General features: G+C 38.1%; 1 protein-coding gene across 1 annotated transcript in view; it reads right to left on the bottom strand.

Moving 5' to 3' along the window:
• Window positions 1–22,110: 22,110 nt before the first annotated feature.
• Window positions 22,111–25,270, bottom strand: part of INSC (INSC spindle orientation adaptor protein) — a 143,399-nt gene continuing 140,239 nt past the window's right edge. The window contains exon 14 of the mRNA XM_062576850.1: window positions 22,111–22,168. The gene's annotated coding sequence lies outside the window, so the exon portion shown is untranslated. The remainder of the gene's footprint in view (window positions 22,169–25,270) is intronic.

Below are 25,270 nucleotides of genomic sequence, written 5' to 3'. Positions count from 1 at the left end.
CAATGGGGCAATGCTGAACTGGGCCCAGCATACATAGCAAAATGAAACTGCTGAAGGAATGTGTGTAGGTTAAAAAAAATCCAATTACCAGAGCTGGAATTAGGCCAGAACACCTTCACTAACACCTCTATTCATGAAAGAAAGAAAGAAAGAAAAAGATCCATAATGACCACAAATGATCGCAAACTCTGTTTTACATCTCCTACTAAAGCCAGCACATTCAGTTGCGTTATATTCCCCACAGCTAGACACACAAAGGGGCAAAAAAAAAATCTATTATTGTCACTGATGTCTTTCATCAAGAAATTCATGATAGTGTTTGCACTAATTTCAACAGTACAGAGATATTTTCAAAATGTGAATCAGTCCTGTTTAACCTAGAAGCTAAAAGTATTTAAAATCTAAAGTTGTCCCACTGCAATCAGGATCTGCTCCTGTTCAACTACTGCATATAAAAAACCTGTTTAACCATTAGACTGTAACACTGTTACCTGCAGCAGCATGGAAACAATCAGCGTCTCTGAAGTTACTTTGGCACATCATTCCAATAGGGCAACGGGTCTGTTCCAAAACCCATGGAAGCCAGTGGAAAGGCTGCTGTGGGTCTCACTAGGTTTTACATCAGCGTCTAGATGCACATAGAAGATGCTTTGAATTCTTGCTTTTCACTCATGATTAGCTATCATTTTATATGACAATAAACTGCTTTTAGGAACCATGCCTTCATATGCCTTTTTTGATATATAGCTTTCCATCTCAAGAATGTCCTGTTTTATACTCAAACTACGTAATGTGTTAATCCACTGTTTCTTCATCACCAAAACTTTGTTCTTCACTATCAGTTATCATCTCTTACTAAGCTATTTTATCCTGCAGTTGACCACCCCTTAGCTGTGCAGGACAGACTCTACTCCAAGCTCAACTCAGACTACCTGGACTTGGCCTACACAAGAAACTCGGAAGTACTTAGAGAATTAACAATAGCTCATCGCGTACAACAGCATCGCTGAGAACCTAGCCACTGGATACTTAGTGCTACACAGTATATGCGTAAGAGCAACCGAATGCACGCCAAACTCTCTTCAATACCCATGCGTACATTTTAATTACTACATGGCACTGTTCATCATAGTACCTCCTAACCTTTGCCACCAAATTATGTGAACAAAATGGCATGATTAGTCGCGGCACATGGCAGGATTAAAGAAAATCTGAAAGAAATGGATATTTAGTGATCCCTGCCGATTGGGAGAGGTAGATTTCACCAAGGAATGCGCCTAATCAGGCTCTTTATTCAGATGATAAATATTTTCTAAGAGAGCAAGAAAAGAATGTATTTTTCAAGTACAGAACAAAATCTAGAGTTCTCTTACTAGATGCCTACATAACACTTTAAAAATCAATTCCAAGATATAGCTCATTATTTCAACTAATAGACATTGAAGCCAGCCCCTTCAAATCAGATTCTCTATTCCTGGATTAAGAAAATGCTTTATTTGCAAAAAAACAAGTTATTTTTTCCATGAGGAAGAAGGAGCATAGAAAGTAACCTCTTACTAATAGGCAACACATCCTGCATCTTGATTCTTTTCTTTTCTTTTTTCTTTTCTTTTCCCAACTGTATTTTTTATTCATTAAACAGAATAAAACTCTGGTTTAAAGTGCATTTATAGGTATCTTAGGTTACTCTGTGGTTTGAATTAGAGAGTGGTCAGGTTCTTTCTTTTCTTCTACCCATACAAGATACACAAAACACAAAGACATAGATATATCTTTCCCTTCTCCATATTCTTATTTATTTTGTTCCTTGCCTCCTAAAGTTTGAATAGACAGAAGGAAGAATAACTTGCCTTTATTTACCCATCTCCTGAAAGGAAGAGGTACAAAGAATCAGAAGATCCACTTTTCCCTTCACATACTTGCTTGTTATTGCTTCTCATTGGGATTCAATCTCTTGAGGGACAGTTCTTGGTATGGTGTATTCTTTTTCCCAATAATTTGCTCATGCTATTTCCTACTAAAATCTCACCTTTACTTATATTGAAAATTACTGAATTGAAACTAAGAACACCATACATAGATCTACATATATTCCTCAGATTATTTGTTCAAAAAGATAGATATATTTCCGCCGTCAAGCTTACAGTTGGCTTAACACAACTTGGAGCCCCTAGTGTTGTTCCAACATGTGCTACTGGTAAAGTTTGCTCTTTCCAAAATATTATGTTATTTTTCACTGCCAAAACACACAAAAATCCTGTGCTTAGCTATGGAAACATAGTAAGTGAAAGGGGGCCATTTCTGAACTCTTAAGAAATTATTTTATTTCCTTTTTTTTTTTTTTTATGTTGGTTACTACTCTGAAAAACTTCTGCCACTTTAATAGGCAATGAAAAATGGCCAAAATCATTGCTGTGCTCTGACCCTGCAGTGGTTAAATACAACAAAGCAGTATTCCAGTAAACATTTTGAGACGGAACAGCCCCTCTTCATTTCCAGAGCAGATTCGCATTTTGTTTATGTCCATGCAAAGGAAGAGGGTTGTCATACCATCACCTCATAAGGTTTTCCACTAGCACTGCTGAACCTGTTCTCATATCTAGACTTGCCATCATTGGGAAAAATTCCTACACATAACACCTTGGGCTGATAGGAGCAGGTACAAGGGCTTGTTGCTTATTTGTGAAGGCAGGTGGCACCTTGCTGCTGCTCTGCCATGGCCTCTGTGATGGATCTAAGCCAAATAGTGATGGTTTTTCAAAATGAAGCCCACTCAGTCTCCCTTAGCCAAGAAAGAGATGCTCTGAAATAGAGGGTTTACTTCATATGTATCTGTTTCTATTTCATCTTTTGTCAAGGGAATTCATTATTGGCATTGACTATATATTCTTGGCTCTGGTAACATGATCTTTTCCTAACCCTTTATTTTCTGTCATATTACAACCCTCTGAATTTTCAATTTCACCAAGGTAGAATTCAGCAGATTTACACTGCTTTAAGATGTTTGTGTTGTTGCTTTTTCCCTTATTATATGCCATTCATCGCATCTACACAAACTTGCTGTTTCAGCTATGGAATAGATCCATAAGACACTATTGTGGATGCAAATCATGTACCCGAATGAGTTGATTTTGGCACCTAAATTGCTGATGAAATTTATGCTTCATTAACAGAAGCCTAATGTATATAATACACATATTTTAGAATTGACCTCAACCCAGCCAGAGAGGCTGGCTGACCCCATGAAAATACAATTACCTAAAGAGAGATTAGAGAGCTTTGCTTATTGTATTTACCATTTCTAGGAAATTACTTTGTGTCTGTGTAGCTGTGTCAGCTTTCTTGTTTAAAGTATGTTTTAATGTTATTAAAGCTTGCAAGCTAAACTAGTGGAAAGATGGGGAAAGGCAGTACAATTTCCTTTTAGATTAGAGCCAATGTTTCTCCAAAACTTTAACAGGCTGGGTTTGCCACAAGATCAATGCAGCTGAACACTCCACCTGTGGAATGAGCTCACTGTCTATGCATTACGCTAGTCCTCTGCCAGTCCAAGTAGTAAGACTCCTGGGGTTGGTCTTGAACCTGCTACTCCCCACACAGGAGTGCTAAGCTTTGCTGCCAAGACACCAGGCCAGGTATTAAATGCATTCTTGTTTCTGTTACTTTTCAGCACTCAGAGGACCATATTAGAAAGACCAGAAAACTTAATTGGAAACAAGGAGAATGCAAAATGTCTAAAGACCTTTTTCAGACAGGAATATTTTCCAAAAAACATCCCATGGAATTAACTATTCAACTCACCTTGTCCTTCCAGAGGTTTCAAAATGATGATGCCTGCCTGACACAAACAAACCAATCAAGACAGAATACTCCTCCAACCCAGTTCTAAATCCCACATAGCCTGCTCACTTCAGTATCATAAGGCTTCCATCTTCTGGAAAAGGCGACTTCATGGACATCGTAGTGCAAATCCCTGTAGGAGACCTGGGTTATGAATCCACCAAGAATCTCCAATTCAGTCTCACTCAAGAATTTAAACTGGGTATATGCTGTCCTGTGAATACCTTGGAAACCACAGCTAAGGGCAGGAGTGCTGCTTTTAATTAGAGTAAAACTAGTGAACAGGAAAGTGAGGTTCCCACTCACTTTGGCAGGAGGGTTTACCTTAGATTTTATAACAGCTCTTGCAAGAGAAAAATGAAAAAGCTATTTGTGGTTTTCTAGTTGTGATTCTTAGAGGTGACAGCTTAAGCATCACATATTTATCATTTTACAGATAACTGGGATATACATAGTAGAACTCTAGCATTATGTTAGGTCAAGTATCTCACTTACAGGTTTTCTGAAGATCAAGATGGCAACAGGAAGCAACTGAAGGATCCTGAGATGTAGTGAGGAACTCGGAATCAATGTAGACACTACGATTCATTTTGGCAAATGCAGCTGACAGATAAAAATCATTAGTAATTTACTCCTTTCTGAACAAGAACTAAATTCCAGTCTTTCATTGTTTCACTAGACTTCTATTTTTAACTGTTTATTTGTTCTATTACAAGAATCTTCACTGTAAATTATGCTCCTTATTGTGTACTTTTTGCTAACCAAACTCTGACAAAGAAAGAAGAAAATAAAAGCCTTCCTTTAGTAGCTGTGTATCTTAGGAGAAATATTTCTATTTTAAGATACTCTAACTATAAATACAACACTTCTTCAAGTCAGTCAGGTAACACAGGAAATTTGGGGGAATAAATAAGACATAGTCATATAAATTTGTATAGCTCCACTGTTTACAATGGACCTTCATTGATTTATCTCTTTGAGCTTTTTAAAACTTAGCTGTGTTGCTGAGTATCACGGGGGTGACTTCCACTAAAAAAATGATTTTCTATGTAGGTAAAAAACATTTGAGAAATCCATAACCCCTCATCAAAATATATGTCTCCTACAGCACACAGCAATTCTAAATTTTTGATGCTTTGATTTGGAAGGGTTCTCTGCCTTGAACAAAAAATGATTAATGAACAATAATTAATTTTATGGTTTTGACAGCTGCTATTTTTGCTGAATTTTGATGCATAGCCCAATCACAGTCTCCTTTGTTGGTGGCTTCACAAAAAGGTAGTTTATCTGGACTCAGACTGAAAAGCAACCATGTCTCTGCACAGTACTGTAATGTCAGTCTTCAATGCAGAGATGAGTAGTTACTTAAACAGACTGTTAACATTTAGGGTACTTAAAAAGAAAATGCATTCTGATAAAGCTTTGCTATTAACCCTAACATATTCATCAGTTTTCATTTGTTAATGAATAACAAACCTGCTTTCCCTCTGATTTGGCTAGAAACAATGCCAAAGCTAGTAGTGTTTGCACATTAGTGCATATAGAGGGGTGCTAAGTAGAGATAAACAAGGTTATTTACACAGAACAGTTTAAAGGATCTGGTAAACCAAGTTCAGGTGAACCACATTTATAGTTAATCCTAATCTCAAAAGAGGCAAGTGCTGTGTTCAATTGATTTTAATGGGGCAAGGTTTTTGGACCATGCCTAATCATACATTTCAGAATAGGAGATGCAAGTTCATTTAACATATTTGGGGGAGTTATATCATGTAAAGCAATAGCCAGGAACAGGATTCTGAAGCTCATGATTACCTGTGTAAGCAAGGAAATATTAGACAAAAAGCACTAAATTGGTCTTACCTATATCTGTATATATAGCATTAACGATGTCTTTACATCTCTAAAAGGAAAGAAAAAAAACCCAAAACAAAACCACCAAAGACTCAAAATGAAGAAAGGGTCAGGAAGTAAGTTATAAAGATGTATCACATCAAGATGAACAGCCATACAATGAGAAGTATCAAAATTCTACCTGCCTAATTTGAACTTCTTGATCACAACCTATTCATACTTACATAGGTGAAGGAAAGGTCTGTGTTAATACAAGGTTCTTTGATGGAGCATGACAAGATTCCATACCTGAAGATTAATTTCAGCTGAAAGCTCAAGTTAAAGAAACTCACATTAGAAATATAGTCTTTTTCCTTTTTTTAAAGCATGGATGGTCATTAACCACTGCAGCAATATAAGACGACAATCAATTTACTGTTAACTCACGGCAGTTTAGGATTTGCAGTCAAACTGGGAAGATCTCTCTCAAATATATACTCACTCAGGACATATAGAATAGATGCAAGGTCACTTATTGTCTTCAAATGGCAAGCCAAACTAGGTCATCCCAAAGAATCCCTCCAAACTACACGATGCAAAGCAAGAAAAAAATCAGTCCATATCAGTGGAGCTGCTGTGGATGATATCCTGTATAAAAACAAAAGGAAAAAATTAGATCCACTGTTTTTGGCTCTTTGAAGATTAATGAGTACTTGTGTAAAGACACTGAGAAAAATTGCTAAGGCTACATCCTAGGCAAGGGACCTCCCATCCTATTCTGAGTAAAATAGTGTTTGGATGCTGACAAATAAATTACATTAATTGCATTCATTCTAGCAACCACTTAAACACCATTAGGGCTTACACATACAATAACTGTGCCATTAGTCAAATGTGGATACCTCACTGCTGGTAATCAACAGTCTGTCTTCTTCTAGTGTAACTATCTTAATTTCTTTCTGTGGGCCTCCTTCAGCACCATTCAGTTTCTGAGCATGAAATTAAGAATATTATAATTTTGCCTAATAGCATTACATGGTATTCTCTTAGAGCCATATTCTACTGGGATACTTGCAATTAATTGTAGGGATAAACTGACTAGGTATGTTGCCTATGCTATCATTTTTTGCCATGCTGCAACCACCTGCTGTAATACTATTGTGAGATTATTGTTGTAATTGTTGCTTTGCTTCTTCCTTAATCTGAGGAAAAGTAACAGGAATTCTCTCTTCTATCCCTCTCCAAAAGGACCAACAACCTAAGTGAGGAGGAATAGAGAGCATGAGGTACAGAGAAGTAAAAATGGGAATGTTGCCTACCCCTTCTATTTACTTTGAAATAGAAGAAAATAGTGTGTGGAGTGGGTGGCTTCTAGAAATGTGTTTTCCTGCCTTGCCCTTTAGCTGGTTGTAAGAATGGCACCAAGCACACAGAGTCCTGGGTTTAGGAAGAAGATTGCTTGCCAAACCTGCCTATGTTTGCTGTCCCCCAAGTCAATCCAGGTGTGGGGCCTGTGCTCAGAGCTCACCAGAGGACCATCTTTAGGACTCCCCATCATTCTCATGAAGTATAACTTCTTTAGGGCATGAGGAGTCAGGCACTACAAGGTTTCTTTAAAAAGTACCTTGAAAACACTCTCAGAATTTCACCAGATCTATGTCACTCCATGCTAACAACAGTGAAGCAGTTTACTTTTCACATTGACATCAAAAATTCATCTATGCACCGAGAAGAAGTTCCTTAATTATTTGAGTCAAAATGTTCCTTTTATATAATTGAAGGGGGAGGGATTAAAAGGCAGGACTGGAGGTTTTAAAACTGATTATTCAGGTCACAAATATCTCTATTTTTTGTCATTTCATTAGCATTTGTTTGTTTGATCACAACAATAAAGAAAGGGGTGAATACACTCAGCATGGTATATTGCAACTTTGGAAGTGTGGTTTGTCCATTTAGTTAAGTGACGTTCAGTGATAAACCAGCAGACCTGAAAAAAATGATTCTTAGGAACAGCAGCTCCCCATTAATTCAAACACTGCATTCCACAGACAACACCTCCTCAAGATACTTTGGCATTAATACTGTATTAACCTAAATGTAACAATTGTTCGTTGAAATCAATGCCTTTCATTTATGTTCATTCTCCCCCCTCTTGTGGTTCATTATAAAATCACAATTGTTACTTTCAGAAATGTTTCATGCGGAAAGGATAGAAAAAGATTCACCAATAGAACCAGGCAGTGATACTAACAAGCTTAACAAAATGCAAATATAGTAAATAATTAACATGTTATTCAGGCTAATTCTCATTGCTAATTTAAATGTTCTCTGTAATTTCTGATTGAAAGTAAGTCTTGCCACAAATATTATGGAATACATTTCTAAAAAGACAAATTTATGATAATTATTAACTGGCTATCACGTGTTATTATCTGGGGAAGATTTTGTATTTGCACCTTAATCATTTATTGTATTATTAGTTTGATATACAATACTGTAGCTATATGTCTTCAGCCAGATCTTCAGTTTCTGTAACCAAAATACTATGAACCTACCTCAATTTCTTTGCCAGCTCCCTTGCATTTGTTACTTACAGATATGATTCCCCACCAGACTGAGCACCTCAATCTGATTCAGCAAAGTGTAATTATGAAAAGTACTAAGTGAAAATACACAAAGTCTTTGAGTATAGATCATGGATATTCAAAGATGTGCAGTAAGAGTAGGTGTTAGCCATGAAAATGGTTAAGAAATGGACATAGATATTCATAAATACTTAGGAAATTCTTGGTAAATAAAAATGCACTATTTATGTCATGATAAATCTAGAGCAGATTGTGAGCAGCAGGTCAGCTAAATAAGATTGATGGTTTGACAGAAACCTGTCAGTCCAGCAAATCAGAGACAATGCAGGAAAGTCAAGATGTGTTAACAAAATTAGTTTGCAGGATTAAAACTTATTAATAAGTCAGAAAACTATCATGTTAGAGTTTCTCACCATAATGCTGACTGACATTCAAACAGTTCCAATTATGTAGATAGATTAGGTTATCACATGTATCGTCTCTCTGGCCAGACATAACCAGAGCATACATTTTAAGGAAAACAACTCACATCATTGGAAAAGCTGTTGTGGTAGAGATCTACTTTTCCTCACAGGACTCAACTTAAGCCTGCAAGAGTAAGATATTAAAACACGTGATATGCTCGCAAGTGCAAAAAGCGACATTAGATCTCCACACATCTGTGACTTTCAGACTCAGAGATAAGACTGGTGACAAATCTACACTTTGATGAATGACGGCAGATGGTTTCCTTTTGCCATACCCTAACAGCAGAATCTCTTTAACAGCAGGGAATCCTTATGGACAACTTTGTGGAAAGCATTACAGAAAGTTTCTCTCAGATTAAATGACTTTCCACAAAAAGGATATAATGGGGAAAAAAGCAGTCACCATAATGTGAGCCACAAATATGTAATATTTGAAAGAGTTCTTAGTAAGAGACAGTGAGACTTCAAGGAACACCATTTTCCATTTTCCCCCAGGTATTTCCTATGCCTGCTAGTCTAAACACTGCACAAAGATCTCATTTGACAACGCTTTTCAGTGCTGTAGGGTTTTGCAATGAATATACAAGTTCTAGGATGAAGATGAGTTTGATTCCACCAGGTAATTGTGAATCAGACACTGAACAATGTTACCCACTGGAAGTCATGCAGCTGTGTGTTGTATGCAAAGGCTGAAAATGTAAAGTGTGCTGCCTGCCAGGTAAAAGAGGGAGACACTGAGAGCCAACAGAATGACTTTAGACATAGGTAATTTGGCTTTCAGTCTAAGGAGAGAGGAAAACTGCCTACCTACACTTCCAGATTTTTAATTGTATGACATAATCACACCATGCATCCAGGTCACAAACTTCAAAAAATCAGAAGCTGTTTGGATTTTAAGGATTAAGCAATACCATTAGGCACAGACTCGGGAGGGAGGTAGGTAAGTTGTAGCAGTGCACTGATAATATTAGGAAACATGCTTAAAGGATATATTTCAAAGGCCAATTCATTATCTATGCCTTCCTTGTCCCAGAGGGAATTATTTATTCCTGTATTACAGTAGTGAAGTTTTGTGAATCTCTGACCCCCAGCCCAAACCAGTAAGTTGCCAGCATTATTTGTGCCAAAAGGGACTGCTGCATCTTCTGCAATTCCACCCCTTTTTCCCTGCTCTCTACACACTCCCTCTGTGGGGAAGGAGGAAGCAGATGTACAACCCTGCTGCTCTGGCAGACCCAGTCCCAAGGTCCAAATAATTTACATCAGGATGCAAAAAGAGCTTTTAATCTCTTATTGGACATGCAGTACACATCACAATCTAGCCCCAAGAAATCAAGAGATTGAAGTTAGAATATGGTTTAAATGGATCTGAGTGAATAATTTTTAATGAATGCATTTAATGATGGATGAGTTTCCTTCTTTTCTCCCACAGAATGTGGTGAGCAGGTTGAAATTTGCTCCACATGCTTCTTTTTGTTTTAAAATTACCCACGGAATTTTCTTTCTTTTAAAGTAAGTGGTTGCCACTCAAACTACAAACTCAGAGTTCAGTTACAATTGGTCCCATAAATCACTTAATATTGTTTCCATCCTTCAGTTTAACGAACATAACTCAAAGATTCAGCTTTATGGTATATAGGTTCACAGAAAGCACATTTGAAATTCACTTTTCATAGTATTCCACTGTGTGAGCTTAACATTTATTTTCTGTCAAGAGTCATACTATTAAAATTTATTAATTCTATGTGTGTGTGCAGGAAGTAACACCAAACGAACACCAATATGGCTGCTGATTTGCTTCAAGATTTGCACAAATATCAGCAGAAATTATTTCTGCATTATTCATCCAACACTAGTCCTAAACCAAATACCTCTTGCTAGTAGCCTTGGTAACATATGATGAAGTTTTTTAAAATTCCAGTAGATGTCACCACTTCTCCCCCAGCAAGTCTGTAAATACATCTATAAGAAGCCTTTAAAAACTTAGTTTGCGCTACACCATGAAATGAGAAAGTTGTAAGATTCATTTTGCTTTGGGTTACACCTATGTGTTTTGACAGAAAAAGAAAATAACCAGTTTTCTAATCTGTGTCAATGAATGAATGAGTTTACATAATTCATGCCACTATTATAAACCAAACCTTATGCAGATTAGCTGTCACCTTCAAAGCAAAGGACATAGTCACAAATACAAATCAGTTTCCAATGTTGTACTAGTTTTTCCCAAGTTGATACTTTACAAATATCATAGTTTTCGACAATATATTGATTATAACTACAGCCCTGGCTCTGATCACAACTGGCTTTCCCAATGTAGTGTTCAGATCCAATCCCTGCAACATTTGTGTACTATAGTTTCTTAAGTTTAGACAAGTCCCAGCAGTGTCTCCTTTCTCAGCTTTTGGGTTCAATTCCTTTCAACTTCTTGTTAACTACCCCTCTCACATCTAGGCTCACCTGGTTTTCAGGATTATACACCTTCGGTCAGCAACATTGACATTGCGATTCCTTGTACTTCCCCTCCCATTTCCAAGTTTTTAAATATGAGATCAAATGCAAAGTCAAGCCAGAATCTGAATCTTAGGCTAAAGATATATAACATTGATATATTTTCACTGACTTTGACCCCTTGCATCTGACAGCTGTAGTATCTTTCATTGTTATCTATAAAATTAATTACTTTTCAACATTTTATATTCACTCATGTCATGGAATAAGACAAAAATTATTTACTCTGTTCTTTAAAAACAAACTCAGATACACAGAACATGAGAATATGTAAAGAAAATTTGGCTTCCTGACTGCATTCATCCTTTAACACCCTGAACAGTTTGCATGCACAACACTGTGTAATGCTCATTTATTTCTGATGAGTTCAACAATGTTTTCAAGACCTCACAAAGGTCCACCTGGGTCTGTAGAAGACTTCAAGATATTCATATTTCATCTAGACTAAAACAGCAAGCCCTGACTAAAAACATTACATATTTAATGAAAATTGTCTCTTAAATATTTTAGGCAGTGAAAGAGGATTGAAGTGTACTACTAAGACAAATGCCTTTATTCATATGCTTGGATCACATGAAGGGGTTAAAAATTATCAAGCACTTTTTAAATGTTTTAAACATTATTGTTTCAGTTCATTTCCCACCTAGCTGTAAAGGGCCTCTAGACTACTACATTTTCAACGGATTTATAGAACAGCAGCCAGAACTAACATGAGACTGAACAATAGCAACATTGTACTCCACCTCAAAAAACAGCCTATGGTAAAGCCTTATCCTTTTTACAAGATTCCTCTGAATGATTTCTATTAAAAAAAAATGCCACTGAGTAATTAAGATTGTTCCCCTGCTTTAAACTAAGTTAAAATTAAACAAGACTTGTTACTGGAACTGTCAGGCAGTTTATCAACTTGACTAAAAGTATGTAACTGCAGAATATGAGCAATTGGCCCTGACAAAATTTATTAATTATTAATACTACAACTTCCAAGATGACAATTCAGTATTACTAAAATAATGCTCTCTGTACATAGAAGAATATATATCTTAGTTTTTCAGTGAGTTTGATTGCTGTTTTCTAGATTTCAGAAGAGTCCATCATGAGAATCACGGAACCACAGAATGGCTGAGGTTGGAAGGGACCTCCAACCCCTAGATCATCTAGTCCATCCCCTCTGCTCAAGCAGGGTCACCTAGAGCATGTTGGACAGGATCGCATCCATGCAGGTTTTGTATATCTCCAGAGAAGGAGACTCCACAGCCTCTCTGGGTAACCTGTTCCAGTGCTCTGTCACTCTCACAGTAAAGAAGTTCTTCCTCATGTTCAGACGAAACTTCCTGTGTTTCAGTTTGTGCCCGTTGCCTCTTGTCCTGTTGCTGGGCTCCATTGAGAAGAGTCTGACCCATCCTCTTGACATCCTCCCTTAAGATATTTGTAGACATTGATAAGATCCCCCCTCAGTCTTCTCTTCCCCAGGCTAAACAGCCCTAGCTCTCGTAGCCATTCCTCGTAGGGCAGGTGCTCCAGCCCTCTGAGCATCCTCATAGTCCTATGCTGGACTCTCTCCAGTAGCTCCAGGTCTCTCGTATTGGGGAGCCCAGAACTGGACACAGTACTCAAGATGAGGCCTCCCCAGGACTGAGGAGAGGGGCAGGATCACCTCCCTCGACCTCCTGGCAACACTCTTCCCAATGCACCCCAGGATACCATTGGCCTTCTTGGCCACAAGGGCACATTGCTGCCTCATAGTCAGTTTGTCATTCACCAGCACTCCCAGGTCCTTCTGGGCAGATCTGCTCTCCAGCAGGTCAGCCCCCAGCTTGTACTGGTGCCTAGGGTTATTTCTCCCTAGGTGCAGGACTCTGCACTTGCCCTTGTTGAACCTCAGGAGGTTCCTCTCTGCCCAACTCTCCAGCCTGTCCAGGTCTCTCTGAATGGCAGCACTGGTCTATCAGCCACTTCTCCCAGCTTGGTGTCATCTGCAAACTTGCTGAGGAGGTACTCTGTCCTCTCATCCAGGTCACTGATGAAGAAATTGAACAGGATGGGACCCAGTACTGACCCCTCAGAGACACTGCTAGCTATGTGCCTTCAAACAGACTCTGCACCACTAAGCCCAACACTCTGAGCTCCGCCATTCAGCCAGGTCTCTGGCTCTTCACTGTCCACTCATCTAACCCACATTTCTGAGCTTATCTAGGAGGATGTAATGGGAGAGAGTGTCAAAAGTCTTGCTGAAGTCAAGGTACACAATGTCCACTGCTCTCCCCTCATCTACCCAGCCAGTCATGCCATCACGGAAGGCTTTCAGGTTGGTTAAGCAGCACTTCCACTTGTAGAATCCATGCTGACTACTCCTGATCACCTTCTTTTCCTCCACATGCTTAGAGATGATATCCAGGAATGAGCTGTTCTATCACCTTACCTTTCCAGAGATGGAGGTGAGGCTGACCGGCCTATAGTTCCCTGCATCCTCCTTCTTGCCCTTTCTGAAGGATGCAGAAACACTGTCTTTCTTCTAGTTCTCAGGCACCTCTCCAGTTCTCCAGGACCTTTCAAAGATGATGGAGAGCAGCCTAGCAATAACATCCGCCAGCTTCCTCAGCACTTGTGGGTGCATCCCATCAGGGCCCATGGATTTGTCAGTGTCAAGTTTACCTAAACGTTCTCTAACATGATCCTCCTTGGCCAAGGGAAAGTCTTCCTTTCTCCAGGCTTTCTCCATGGTCTCCAGAATCTGGGATTCCTGAGGCCTGGCACCAATCTTGAGCTAGGAGGAAGTGATGCTTGAATTTTAACAAGCTCTCTTAAACCTCCCCTCCTTCTAGGGCCCTAACCCATGGGATTCCTCCAAGTAGGTCCCTGAAGAGGCCAAAGTTTGCTCTCCTGAAGTCCACAGTTGTGACCCTACTTATTGCCCTGCCTCCTCCATGCAGGATCCTGAACTCCACCATCTCATGGTCACTGCAGCCAAGGCTGCCCCCAGCCTTCACATGTCAACCAGTCCTTCTTTGTTGGTTAGTACAAGGTCCAGCAGCACACCTCTCCTTGTTGGCTCCTCCACCACCTGTGTCAATAAGTTATTGTCAATGGTCTGCAGGAATCTCCTGGACTCTTTTTGCCTAGACGTGTTGTCTTTCCAGTAGATATCAGGGTGGTTGAAGTCCCCCATGAGAACCAGGGCCTGTGATCATGAGGCTACTTCCAGCTGTCTGTAGAAGGCCTCATCAATTTCCTCTTCCTGATCAGGTGGCCTGTAGTAAACATCCACAACAGTGTCACTCGTGTTAGCCTGCCCTTTAATTCTTACCCATTAGCTCTTGACTCACTCTTAATTCACCCTTAGGCAGAGCTTGATACATTCCGGTTGCTCTCTCACGTAAGGAACAACTCCACCACCTTGCCTTCCTGGCCTGTCTTTCCTAAAAAGCATGTAGCCATCCATGACAGGGTTCCAGTCATGCGAGCTATCCCACCCTGTCTCTGTAACTGCAATGAGATCATGGCCCTGTGACCACACACAGTTCTCTAATTCTTCCTGTTTAGTTCCCATGCTGCGTGCATTGGTGTACAGCCATTTCAGAGAGGTAATCAAGCATACAGGTTTCCCAGGAGGAGTGCTACAGGATGCTTCAGAGCCACATCCCATATGTAATTCCCCAGCTGCACGTACCTGCTGGAGGCATTCCAATTTGAGCCATGTTTTGCTGACTACCTTGTCTCTGTGGCTCTCCCCTTCCTCCATTTTTCCTAGTTTAAAGCCCTCCTTACCAGGCTGGCCAACCTGTTGGCAAAGACACACGTGCTCGACTTAGTGAGGTGGATCCCATCTCTCCCCATCAGTTACTGATCTTCAAACAGGGTCCCATGGTCATAGAAATCAAAACCCTGTTGCTAAGACCAGCAGCACAACCCGTTGTTGACTTGGAAAATCCATCTGCTCCTCCTCCCATCCTTCCCTCTCACTGTCAGGATTGAGGAGAAAATGACCTGCACTCCCAGACTCTTGATCACCATCCCCAGAGCTCTTGAAATCCTGCTTGATTGTTTCCAATTTGCCTTCAGTATGATCAGTGCCCACATGGAAGAGCAGAGGGTAACAGTCTGATGCATGGACAAGCCTTGGCAGCCTTTCCATGACAACTCGTATTTGAGCCCCTTCCAGGCAACAAATCTCTCTAGACAAGAGGTCAGTTCAACAGATAGATGCCTCTGTTCTTCGCAGCAAGGAGTCACCACAACAATCACTCACCACTTCTTCTGGCTGTTGCCACATGGCACAGGGTCTGTCAGCCCAGTTGCTTTCTTTGAAGCCCTGGCGAGCTCCTCCTCAGCCTGGAGAGCACTAAACCTTGCTCATCTTCATAGATGCTACGCAGCCTACTGACTTCCTCCTGTAACTCCTTTACCTGATGACACAACTTCTGCAGGAGAGCTGTCAGTCCAGGCCTTACGGAGAGGACCCATGCCCTCTCTGCAGTCTAGACCTGTAGAGCTGCACCTGCTGTCAGATGGTTTGTCTGGGTCAAAGCCTCTGACACAGCTGATGTACTCACTCCAACAGCTACTTGGGAGTGTGCTCTGCAGCATGTCATGACCATATCTGAGGAAGCATGTACTACTAGCATTGGAAATGAAGGAGCCTTCTTGTGTCCTTCTGTGCGAACTGCTGCCTCTGCTCACTGTGCTCTCAGCACACAAACAATAATGATGATGTCTCTTCAGTGGTCAGGAATAAAGCAGAATACAGCAGAATAAAAGAGCTATGCAGATAAAATCAGAATTATCCACAGGGCTGCAGCTCTCAGCTGTTCTAAACTGAACAGAGAGAAGGCACCTCTCCAGAGATTTTTTGGAAAAAGTAAACGCATCCACAGGATACTGAACAAAGGCAAGAGCCACCTGAACTTACTAGGGGACAGGGAGCAATCCAAGTGAAGCAGACGTAGTGCAACAGCAAGACCCAGCCTCTTGCTTGTCCTTCACACATTTCCTGGCTCTCAGCCACCACATGAAACAGACCTTCAGGTTGCCAGGCAGGATTACAAAATTGCTGCAAATGAAACCATGTGACCTCTGTTCACTTGCCTCTGACTGACAAAGGCTCCCCTATAGGACACGAGGTTTTGTTTTGTCCATTGATGCTGCAGTGTTTGGACTCAAGGTAAGAAAGCACAGGTAAGCTCTGTGAAACGTCCTGAAAAAAAAACAAAATGTACAGCCCCATTTGGTAAAACCTTATGCAAAAGAAAGATCATTTTCCCTTGGGGAGGCAAACAGAGTATCTAGAACTACAGAGAGTCACCAGACAGTGAAGAGTCTTTTCAAGACCTAGAGACAAATTGTTATCAAGCAGCTTATTTCCTTACCAAGCAGTGGAATCACTAGGCCCTAAAAGAACTGTTAGAGTGGAATTTATTTGAAGGAATACTTCAGCCTCCCAAAATTGTTATTTACCAGCATCCCTATTTTATTCTACTGGTTACAACTGAGACAAGAGAAACAGATTTACATGAGAATATGTAGCCTCAGAATCTTAAGATAATATATAGTCTGTCTATTCACACTCATCCGTGAATGATCTGGTGTACTTACTCATACGTAGCATGACCCCAGAAAACAAAGTAGTGGTTAAAGAATTTTTAACTGATTTGCATTGTTACTTTTCTGTAAGTAAAAGAGTTTTTCTTTCTTAGTTCACTTTTTAAAATAGCAGTTATGTCTAAATGTGTTTATTTTAATAGAAACATTTTTAATTTGGAATATGCAGGTAAAAATGGATTTTCTAGAATAATTAGAGCTACTTAAATTTTTTACAACTCTCCTTCATTAAAACAACCTGTTTAAAAAAAACCTTAAAATATATCCATAATTCTTCAGTGAAAGATTTCTACCCCAAAAGTATCTAACAAGTAATTGAAAATTCTTAAAGCTAGACATCTTGATGTCAATAACACCTCTGTACCAAAAACATTTTAATGACTTAATTTTTCAGAAGCCATTTTAATTATTTTTCTCCTTTTGATCCTGCAACTTATAACCTTGAAAAATATTCTCCAAGATCTTCCTAACAGCAGGTCCATTTAAACCATTCAGAATTAAAACAACTACAGTGTTTGTTTTTCCCTTTTTTGTGAAAGTAGTTGTTGATGGGATGTTAAGCAATTATTGCCCTTCTCTGAATGAAATTAGATTTTGAGAGATCTAGGCAATTACGCAAAGAATATTTTGGATCTGTTATTCTTCTCTTATTCCTCCCTTCAAGAAGATCTTAGTAAAAAGACTTACTCTTCATTCACCATGAACATTTTACTTCTCTCACAAAATAACCTTATTTTCCCCATCTCAATTATTAAGAAATTCGTAATGCATTAATATCCTTCTGCTCACCTGGACTGCAGTATATACGTTCCGGTTTCACAGTTAATAGTATAATGTCTAGTTAATGTATCATTAGTATACAGCCAGTTTAATGCTTCACAGATCATTCACAATTAATCATGGGAAACTGTGAGACCAAACAGGTAAGCTTAAGTTCTAAACTAATGAAGAGGGTAAAAAAAGGGTTCAGTACATATTTGAGTCTCTTCAACTAAAACCAGATGAATTTATCTCCTCTACACAGCAGTGATGAAGTAAGAGAGCTAATCCAATTAGAAAGACAGACATTAAAAGAGCATCACACAGAAAATCCTAAATTTCTCATTTACATTAATTATTTTAGATAAAGTAGCAAATAACAAGGCTACAGCTGCACTGCCAGCATATCAGCTTCACTTTGAAGGCTTAAGTGGGCCAGACCTGAAGTTGATAGGTAGATTTCAGCATGCAAATGCAGATATTTTAGATGCTTAGCAATGAGTAAGTCCTTATACATATCCTTTACCATCAATAAAAATCAGAACTCAGCATCATCAGAAAGATATCTCAAATTTAGGACTTTCTCTCATCTGTATGAGAAAACACAAATAATACAAGCTGACCAATGGAAATAGGACTCGAACAGAGTATATGAGAGGCAACAGAAGCATTGTCACATGAAAGGGGCACTCAATAGGTTTATCCATGGAATGGTGTTTGAATTCAGTTATTCTTTCCGAATGAATGTGCAGCTAAAAATGTACTTGGACAAAAGGCAACCATCCTACTTAAGGCCCTGTCAAATTAGTAACTGCTTAACAAGCTACGAAGACATTTTTGCACATGGGATATCACAGGGTCACAAATACAAACAACATATTGGTCCCTCCAAAGAGATGGTCTTTGTATAAATATTTATTTTTAATACACTAGCTTTAAGGGGCCTCAAATGAAATAAGTGGTCTTTGGACATAGTATCATACAAAAACAGGGAATGGATAACTTCACCCCTGTAGTTTCTAGTCTATACAGGAAAAAATAAGAGTGGAAAAAATGCACCCATATTCACCCAGTCTTTGGCAGCAGAACCTAGAGATCTCGCTTGAGTGCCCTGCCTTGCCTTATGGTATGAATGCTGTCAAAAGAGAAAAATAAGATTTGAGTATTTGAAGAATATTTGTCAGATGGTGGTAACTGTGTAAATGAGAAAACAGAAAACTTCTTAGCCAAGATGCTAGGCCAAGAGGATGCCTAGATGCCGATGTAACAGAGTGATCAGACACTATCAGCAACTACACTGTACACCATGCCATCATCTTGGAGGTCACAGATGATGGAATTGATCTTTTGGAAGAAAAGAATGCTTTTCCTCATGTTGGGCCATGCAGATCCTTCAGTTCTGATTCACCTGAAAGGCAAATATTAATCAGCTTGTTGACATCAAATGGAAAGGGAATAGAAAATCAGAAACAAACCTGTGATGCATGTTAACCTTGCAACCTTGAGGGAAAGCATATTCTTGATTCAGTAATGGTTTACCAAGATTTGCTAGCTCAGTGCTTAAACCAGCAAACGCAGTATTAAACATCTGCAAGCAAGGATTTAGCAACGACCTTGATAGTAAGCGATTTCCATTTATGCTGATAATATTTCAGCATAACTTTACTTAGGATGGCCGGAACTACTTAGAAATAGTCCTCACTAATCAGTGTGTTACCCATGACACTGCTGTGTCTCAGACTCTGCCTTGCAATGAAGGGTCCTCTTCTACTGTTGTCCTATGGTCCAAACCTGGCAGCTCTCTGGCCAAGTGGAAAAAAAACCCAAAAAACAAAACAAAATACAAACACTGACAACGCCTTCTGCAACTACTGAAATGCTGTTGGCTCTAACCAGACTGTTTTTCCTTATAGCTGTACACATGGAAAAAAAAGAGTAAAGAAATGGTTACTCCGGTCCAGTCCATCCAAGAGATTTTGTGTCTTTGGCCTATTTTCAAGCGATGACTTCTGTGAAACAGCACATTAGTGGATACTGGTTTTAAGATCCACCTATATTGCTCTTGTGGTATTCAGTTACAAAAGCTTCACTAGATCATCTCAAAGAGCTAAAAGCAAAACTCCCCAAAACACCATTTCCAAACTTCTCTTGGCCTCTGAGAGCTGAAAATAGACGATTTTTCTACAACACAGCTTTTTATGACTTTGAGGAGGATCACACAATTTTTCAGTTTTCTTCTTCATAAGCTGTTTAACCAGATCTGTGTTTGAATATTTTTTTAATGCAGGAATATACTTCCAAAGAAAAACTTGTTCTTCAAGTCTTTATAGTTTCAGTTTTGTACATGTTTGGCATCTTATTTTATCATCCATTACTCATCTAATACTGTCGTCAGGGCTAAACATTCTGAGTTGAAAGGGAAAATATTTATTAAGATAACAGTAATTATCATGAGACCTTTAATGTAAGTAAAGCCAACGCAAACACCTTTTTACTTTTTGGGAAGAAAGGTGCTGGGTTTGTTTTTTCTTTTTCCCTGTGAGCAGTAGCTATCTTGACATGTGTAGTGTTTTTTATTAACTTAATTAGCTTTCACATATCCTTTGAGATAATTCACTTTGGAGACTTCCCTGAACTAGTGTCCTGTGACCTGCCTTGTTTCTCCCCTCTTTAAATGCAAGAGATTTTTCTCTAATACGAATGTATAATCCATCATAGTATTCCAAGAGTTGGTCCATGTTTTCCTCCTTCTACAACACTGGCAAATAGGATTAGTGCATACAATAGAAAATAATATCGCAGTAATTTCAGTGTGAGACTGATGTTGCAGAATTTTCTCTTTTAATGGGAACTGTATTTTATACATAACAGCATGTGAAATGCCAGCTGAACGAGTGCCTTCCTTTTGTCTCCAGACAAAAGTGTGGGATTCACCTCACACGAGCCAAGTTAGGTGTCAAGATGTTTAGATATTCCTCTAAACAAATCATCAAAGCCTTTTCCATAACCATTGGAGAAAACAGACACCTCTATGGCATTATGCATATTTTCTATCTGAGGCAGTCATGCTCAGAGAAAGAACTTCCAGCTTTTCTCTGCAGTCTGCAGAAGCACCTAAGGGACTGGCCTAAACTACACTTACAGAATTAAACTTCAAAAGAGACCAGAATCCGTCCAGAGTAAAAGCACATGTGGTAGATTTCTTCTACTCTATTTCAAACTCTGAAACACTTACTAGTCTAGCTCATTCCACAAAGTTGGTGTCCTTTTAAGACACTTACGTAAATGATCAGCTGTGCTTCAAGGTATCTAGTCACTTCCCACTGTATCCACTTCTAAAGATAGGTTGAACTTCTGAAATCTCTGATTTGTAGTAATTACTATTCTCAATAATAGCATAGCCTTTTTTAATAATTGAGCAGTAAAAAAGTAAAGAGCCATGCCAAAGAACACTGTGTTTTGTTCTGGAAGTGGAAATAAGTATGTGTGAACAACTGCATTGGTGAGTGTACAAAGCACACTCCTTAATTGTTCATGTTTCTCAGAGAATTTTACAAGTCATTGGGTCTTAGTTCAGTGTTGTGAGTTTTATTCATGTATAATATATAGAACCTCTAGTTCTAATTCTAGCAAGTATCTTGAAACCTGCGGTTTTGCTCTGTTCTTTACTGCAGTGCAGCCACATTGACTTACCGTAGCTTCAAAGCAGGCTTCCCTAGGTGATTCAGTCCATTCCATAATTATTCTTTTGATGCAGGTGAAAATGCACATGGCTCTTCCTGGATCTTTTTAGATGCATCTTCTTGATTTATCATAAACTTTGCCTTACCTAATGAGCATACATAATGGATATATCTTGTTAGATACATCCTTCCAGAACTATTCAAAATGAAGATTTTTTAAATGATGCAGTTAAAATAATAATAATAAAAAAAATCGATCTTTGAGAGAGCTGTTCTGTACACTGAAACTAGTAAATTACTTTGATGAAAAATTAAGAAAAACATATGTATATTGTTAGGTCAAAACCAAACACATTGTAAAGGATATGGAAGACTGACAAATGCAGTTAAGACACTGGCAATATATAAAAAGCTTGAAGAAAACAGTACAAGTAGTTTATCTTTCAGTTAAACATCTGTAATACAGGTGATCGAAAGAGTAAGAAAAAGGTACTGCATGGGACACACTTTCTTCTTCATTCAAGTCATTTGATCCATTTTATTTTCTCTCTTAAGCAAATTAGCTGTATTACCCACTCCACATTTATTTTTGCACTGTTTTCCCAAGGGTTCCCTTGGCCTGTAAGCTCATTTGAATTATTAAAACAGAAAGTCACTCACTGACAGCTGGGGAAAAAAAAAAAAAGAAAGAAAATCTTTGATTTGCTAGTGCTTTGTCTGTATTTCTTCTAGTGGTTTTCCCTTATTAATTTGATTCAGTGATTATTTGGCAGAGGACTGATCAATTAATTAATCCTTAATTAGCAAGTCTGCTTGTAAAAATACCAATACCTGGAGGTAGACTATTATACATTTGTTTCTCTTGTAAGTTTTCTGCTAAATATGCTGGTTCTTCCTCCTGTTGTGGGAACAATAAACACATTTCTTTTGTTCTAAGTGATCCAGAGTACACTTATTTATAAATATTTTTGTTTAAAAAGTAAAACCTCTAAATGGAATTCCAAGCAGTAGAAGTTTATTGCACTTAGCATCAACTATATGAAAGAGAAACTCAGACTAAAGAGCAAGCTAGAAAGTACAGATACGGATTTCTGCAAAACGTATGAGTTTTGAAAATATATGACCCTGTGTTTTTCTTGTTCCTGTCAAAGACTAAAACTATTCACCCACCCACCACTAGGTAAGCACATCCAACTCAGATGAACAAAATCATTCTAAATCTTTTCATGCTCAAAGAGATACTGCAGTTTTGTTCTCCATGCCATCTTCCCTGCCTCCTTAAAAGTGAGAATACTAGTGCATAGTTTACATTGGCTACGGTGTCACTTTAAATACATTGAATTTAGCATAAATTAAGACTGAAAACAAAAGATTATTCACAATACCAAAGGCAATATTATTTTGACTTCTCATTACTGCTATTTAAAAGGACAGAGATTAAAAGTGTGATATTAAAAATAAAGTATTTGGAACAAATCATATCAGATACCAGAATTGGTTTTGTCAAAGTAAGGCAATCAAATCCTGTCTTTCAGACACTAAAAGGAAACCTTCAAAATAGGTAAGACAGTCAACTTACCCAGACATCTTTGTAGAGAAAAATATTGTTTTAAACAGAAAAAGTCAGATGAACAACAGAGCACATAAGTTATTCATGTACTAAACACATAATAAACGGAGACAAAAATTTTATTCTATGAATAAAACGTCTATTTGTAAACAGTTCAAACTAAAGCTTAAATATGAACATGTTCTCCAAAGTCACTAGAGTTAAATCAAAATTACAAAGGATCCTGCAGTTCACTGCATGTTTGTCTAACACTTCCAGAAAAAAAAAAATCACCCACAATCAAGGATTTTTAGAACAATTTGAATGAAACTATTACATTTATGGCAAATATAATACTCAATTTCCAAAATGACTAAGCTAGTTTCCCCCTAGCTTACACACAGTCTCTACAGACCAGCAAGTCCACATATATGGGTTCATACATACATATTACACACACTCTCTACCTTACTCTACTAATTATGTACACATACAGAGTCCTAAGTTTGATCCACCAAATTACCCATTTTAATGAAAATATTTGGACATATTTTGTTTCATACCGGATTGAAATTATACATTTTTGTTTTGTCTTAATCTCTTGCTTTTTTGGTTTAAAAATAAAACAGTCTGTTTCAGATCAAGCGTTGTTGACTTACTGATTCTATTCTATTCTACTGGTTCAACCTTACTGATTCTATGATCCAGAATTCAGAAGTCACAAGAAAATAACATTTCAATACTTTCTAACAACTTTTTAATGTTAAATGAGTCAGGAGAAAAGAGGAATATTTAATTTTCTCATAACCATTAACGTATGCAAAAATAAAGTAGATAACTTTGGGTAATTCAGACCTAATTTGAACAGCTTCACTGACATTTAAATGATACCAGGTCTGAACTGGCTCTTTTGATACATATTTTTTCTAATACAAACATGAGTTCCCTTTAAATTTACTGTGTTTCTGCAAAGTAAACAATCATACTTATAACACGAACACATGTAAATGGAGAGTATGGGCCCAGATGTATGGCTACATATACACAGATTGAGAATATCTGTAGTAAAATCAATTAGTCTGTATTCATATAACTGTATTGGAGAGAAAATTAGACTTCTTCATTGCATTGGTCTGCTCACTGTTTGACCTGTTAGCAATGGCTTAAAAATGTTACAGGCCATAATTTTTTTTTTCAATAGTTGCTTCAATTAACTTCATACATGACCACTGCCTTGCATGATGCACTATAATATTGAAAAAATAAGGTTTTTTCTTATAGTAATTTATCTTGGTAAGAGTTTTACAAAATACACTGCTATAAAATATATACTATTTCTTTTCATTGATTTCTAATTTTAGGGGAGCAAGGATTTGCTGCCTAGGTAAGGATACCATTGAAAATAGTGCTATGGGTCTCTCAGAAAACATAACCAGCCTGATGCACTGTTCATAAATCTGAGTTGTTGGACTGCAGGATGGATTGGCATTAGAATCAGTATCATGCTTATGCCAAACGTATTCATCTACAGTTCTCTGTTTTTCAAGACTGCTTGACAGCACTGAGATAAAAATCTCCTGAAAAGCACAGTATTCTGATTCCCTGCTGAACCCAAATTACATTTTTCTGCTTGATTTGGTTATGCTCTGAAATGATATACATTTATTTTTAATCCTTCTATTACCTCACAGTTCAGCTGCACTTCTAAGGACCCAGGAATTAATCTTTCTGCCTTGGGAGGCCTGCAATTCCCCTGCACTTACTTATCATTTGATCTGTGAGCAACAGTTATGCAACAATACAGTCTGATTCACTCTCTGCTCCCTTTCAACAACTGAGGCGATTCATTTGTGCCAAAATAACACATTTGTAGTCCAGTGACATTTTATCTAGTAATGTCAGTGTAACTCATACTTTCTATTGCAACTATTTTCAGTGAATGCATGCATAAATATTCCATTGTCTTGATCAGGAGATGATCTCTACTCTTTTCCACATGTACACATCACTCTCACAATTTCTTTTTTTTTCTTCTTCTTTTAGTAGACCAATTGTACATTGTAGTATTCCTGTTTTTATGGGATAAATTCTGTCCCTGTCTACAAATGACTAGATTCTGATGTTGGTCACAGCTAACAGAAAAAGATTCCGTACAGCATATTCAGCTACAGAATTTGATGTGTTGTATACTATTTGGAATATTATTAGGATGACAGCAACAGGACCTTGTTCAGTTTATTATAATTTATTTCTAGACGATTTTTTTTTGTAACAAGAATGTTCACTTCACCATTTAAGGCATGCAGAGTTCATATATGCATTTCTGCTTAGCGAAAAAAGTGTTAAGTCACCTTGTACCCTTGTATAATATTTTGAAATTTGTACAGTGCAATACATCTTAATCTCACACATTTAAGGAACTACTTCAAAGTATACAAACAAAGCAGAATT

This window comes from Rhea pennata, chromosome 5 (assembly GCF_028389875.1).
Source record: "Rhea pennata isolate bPtePen1 chromosome 5, bPtePen1.pri, whole genome shotgun sequence".
Lineage (NCBI taxonomy): Eukaryota > Metazoa > Chordata > Aves > Rheiformes > Rheidae > Rhea > Rhea pennata.
Note: the sequence above shows the minus strand (reverse complement) of the source record. Positions and strands in the feature narration are given on the sequence as shown.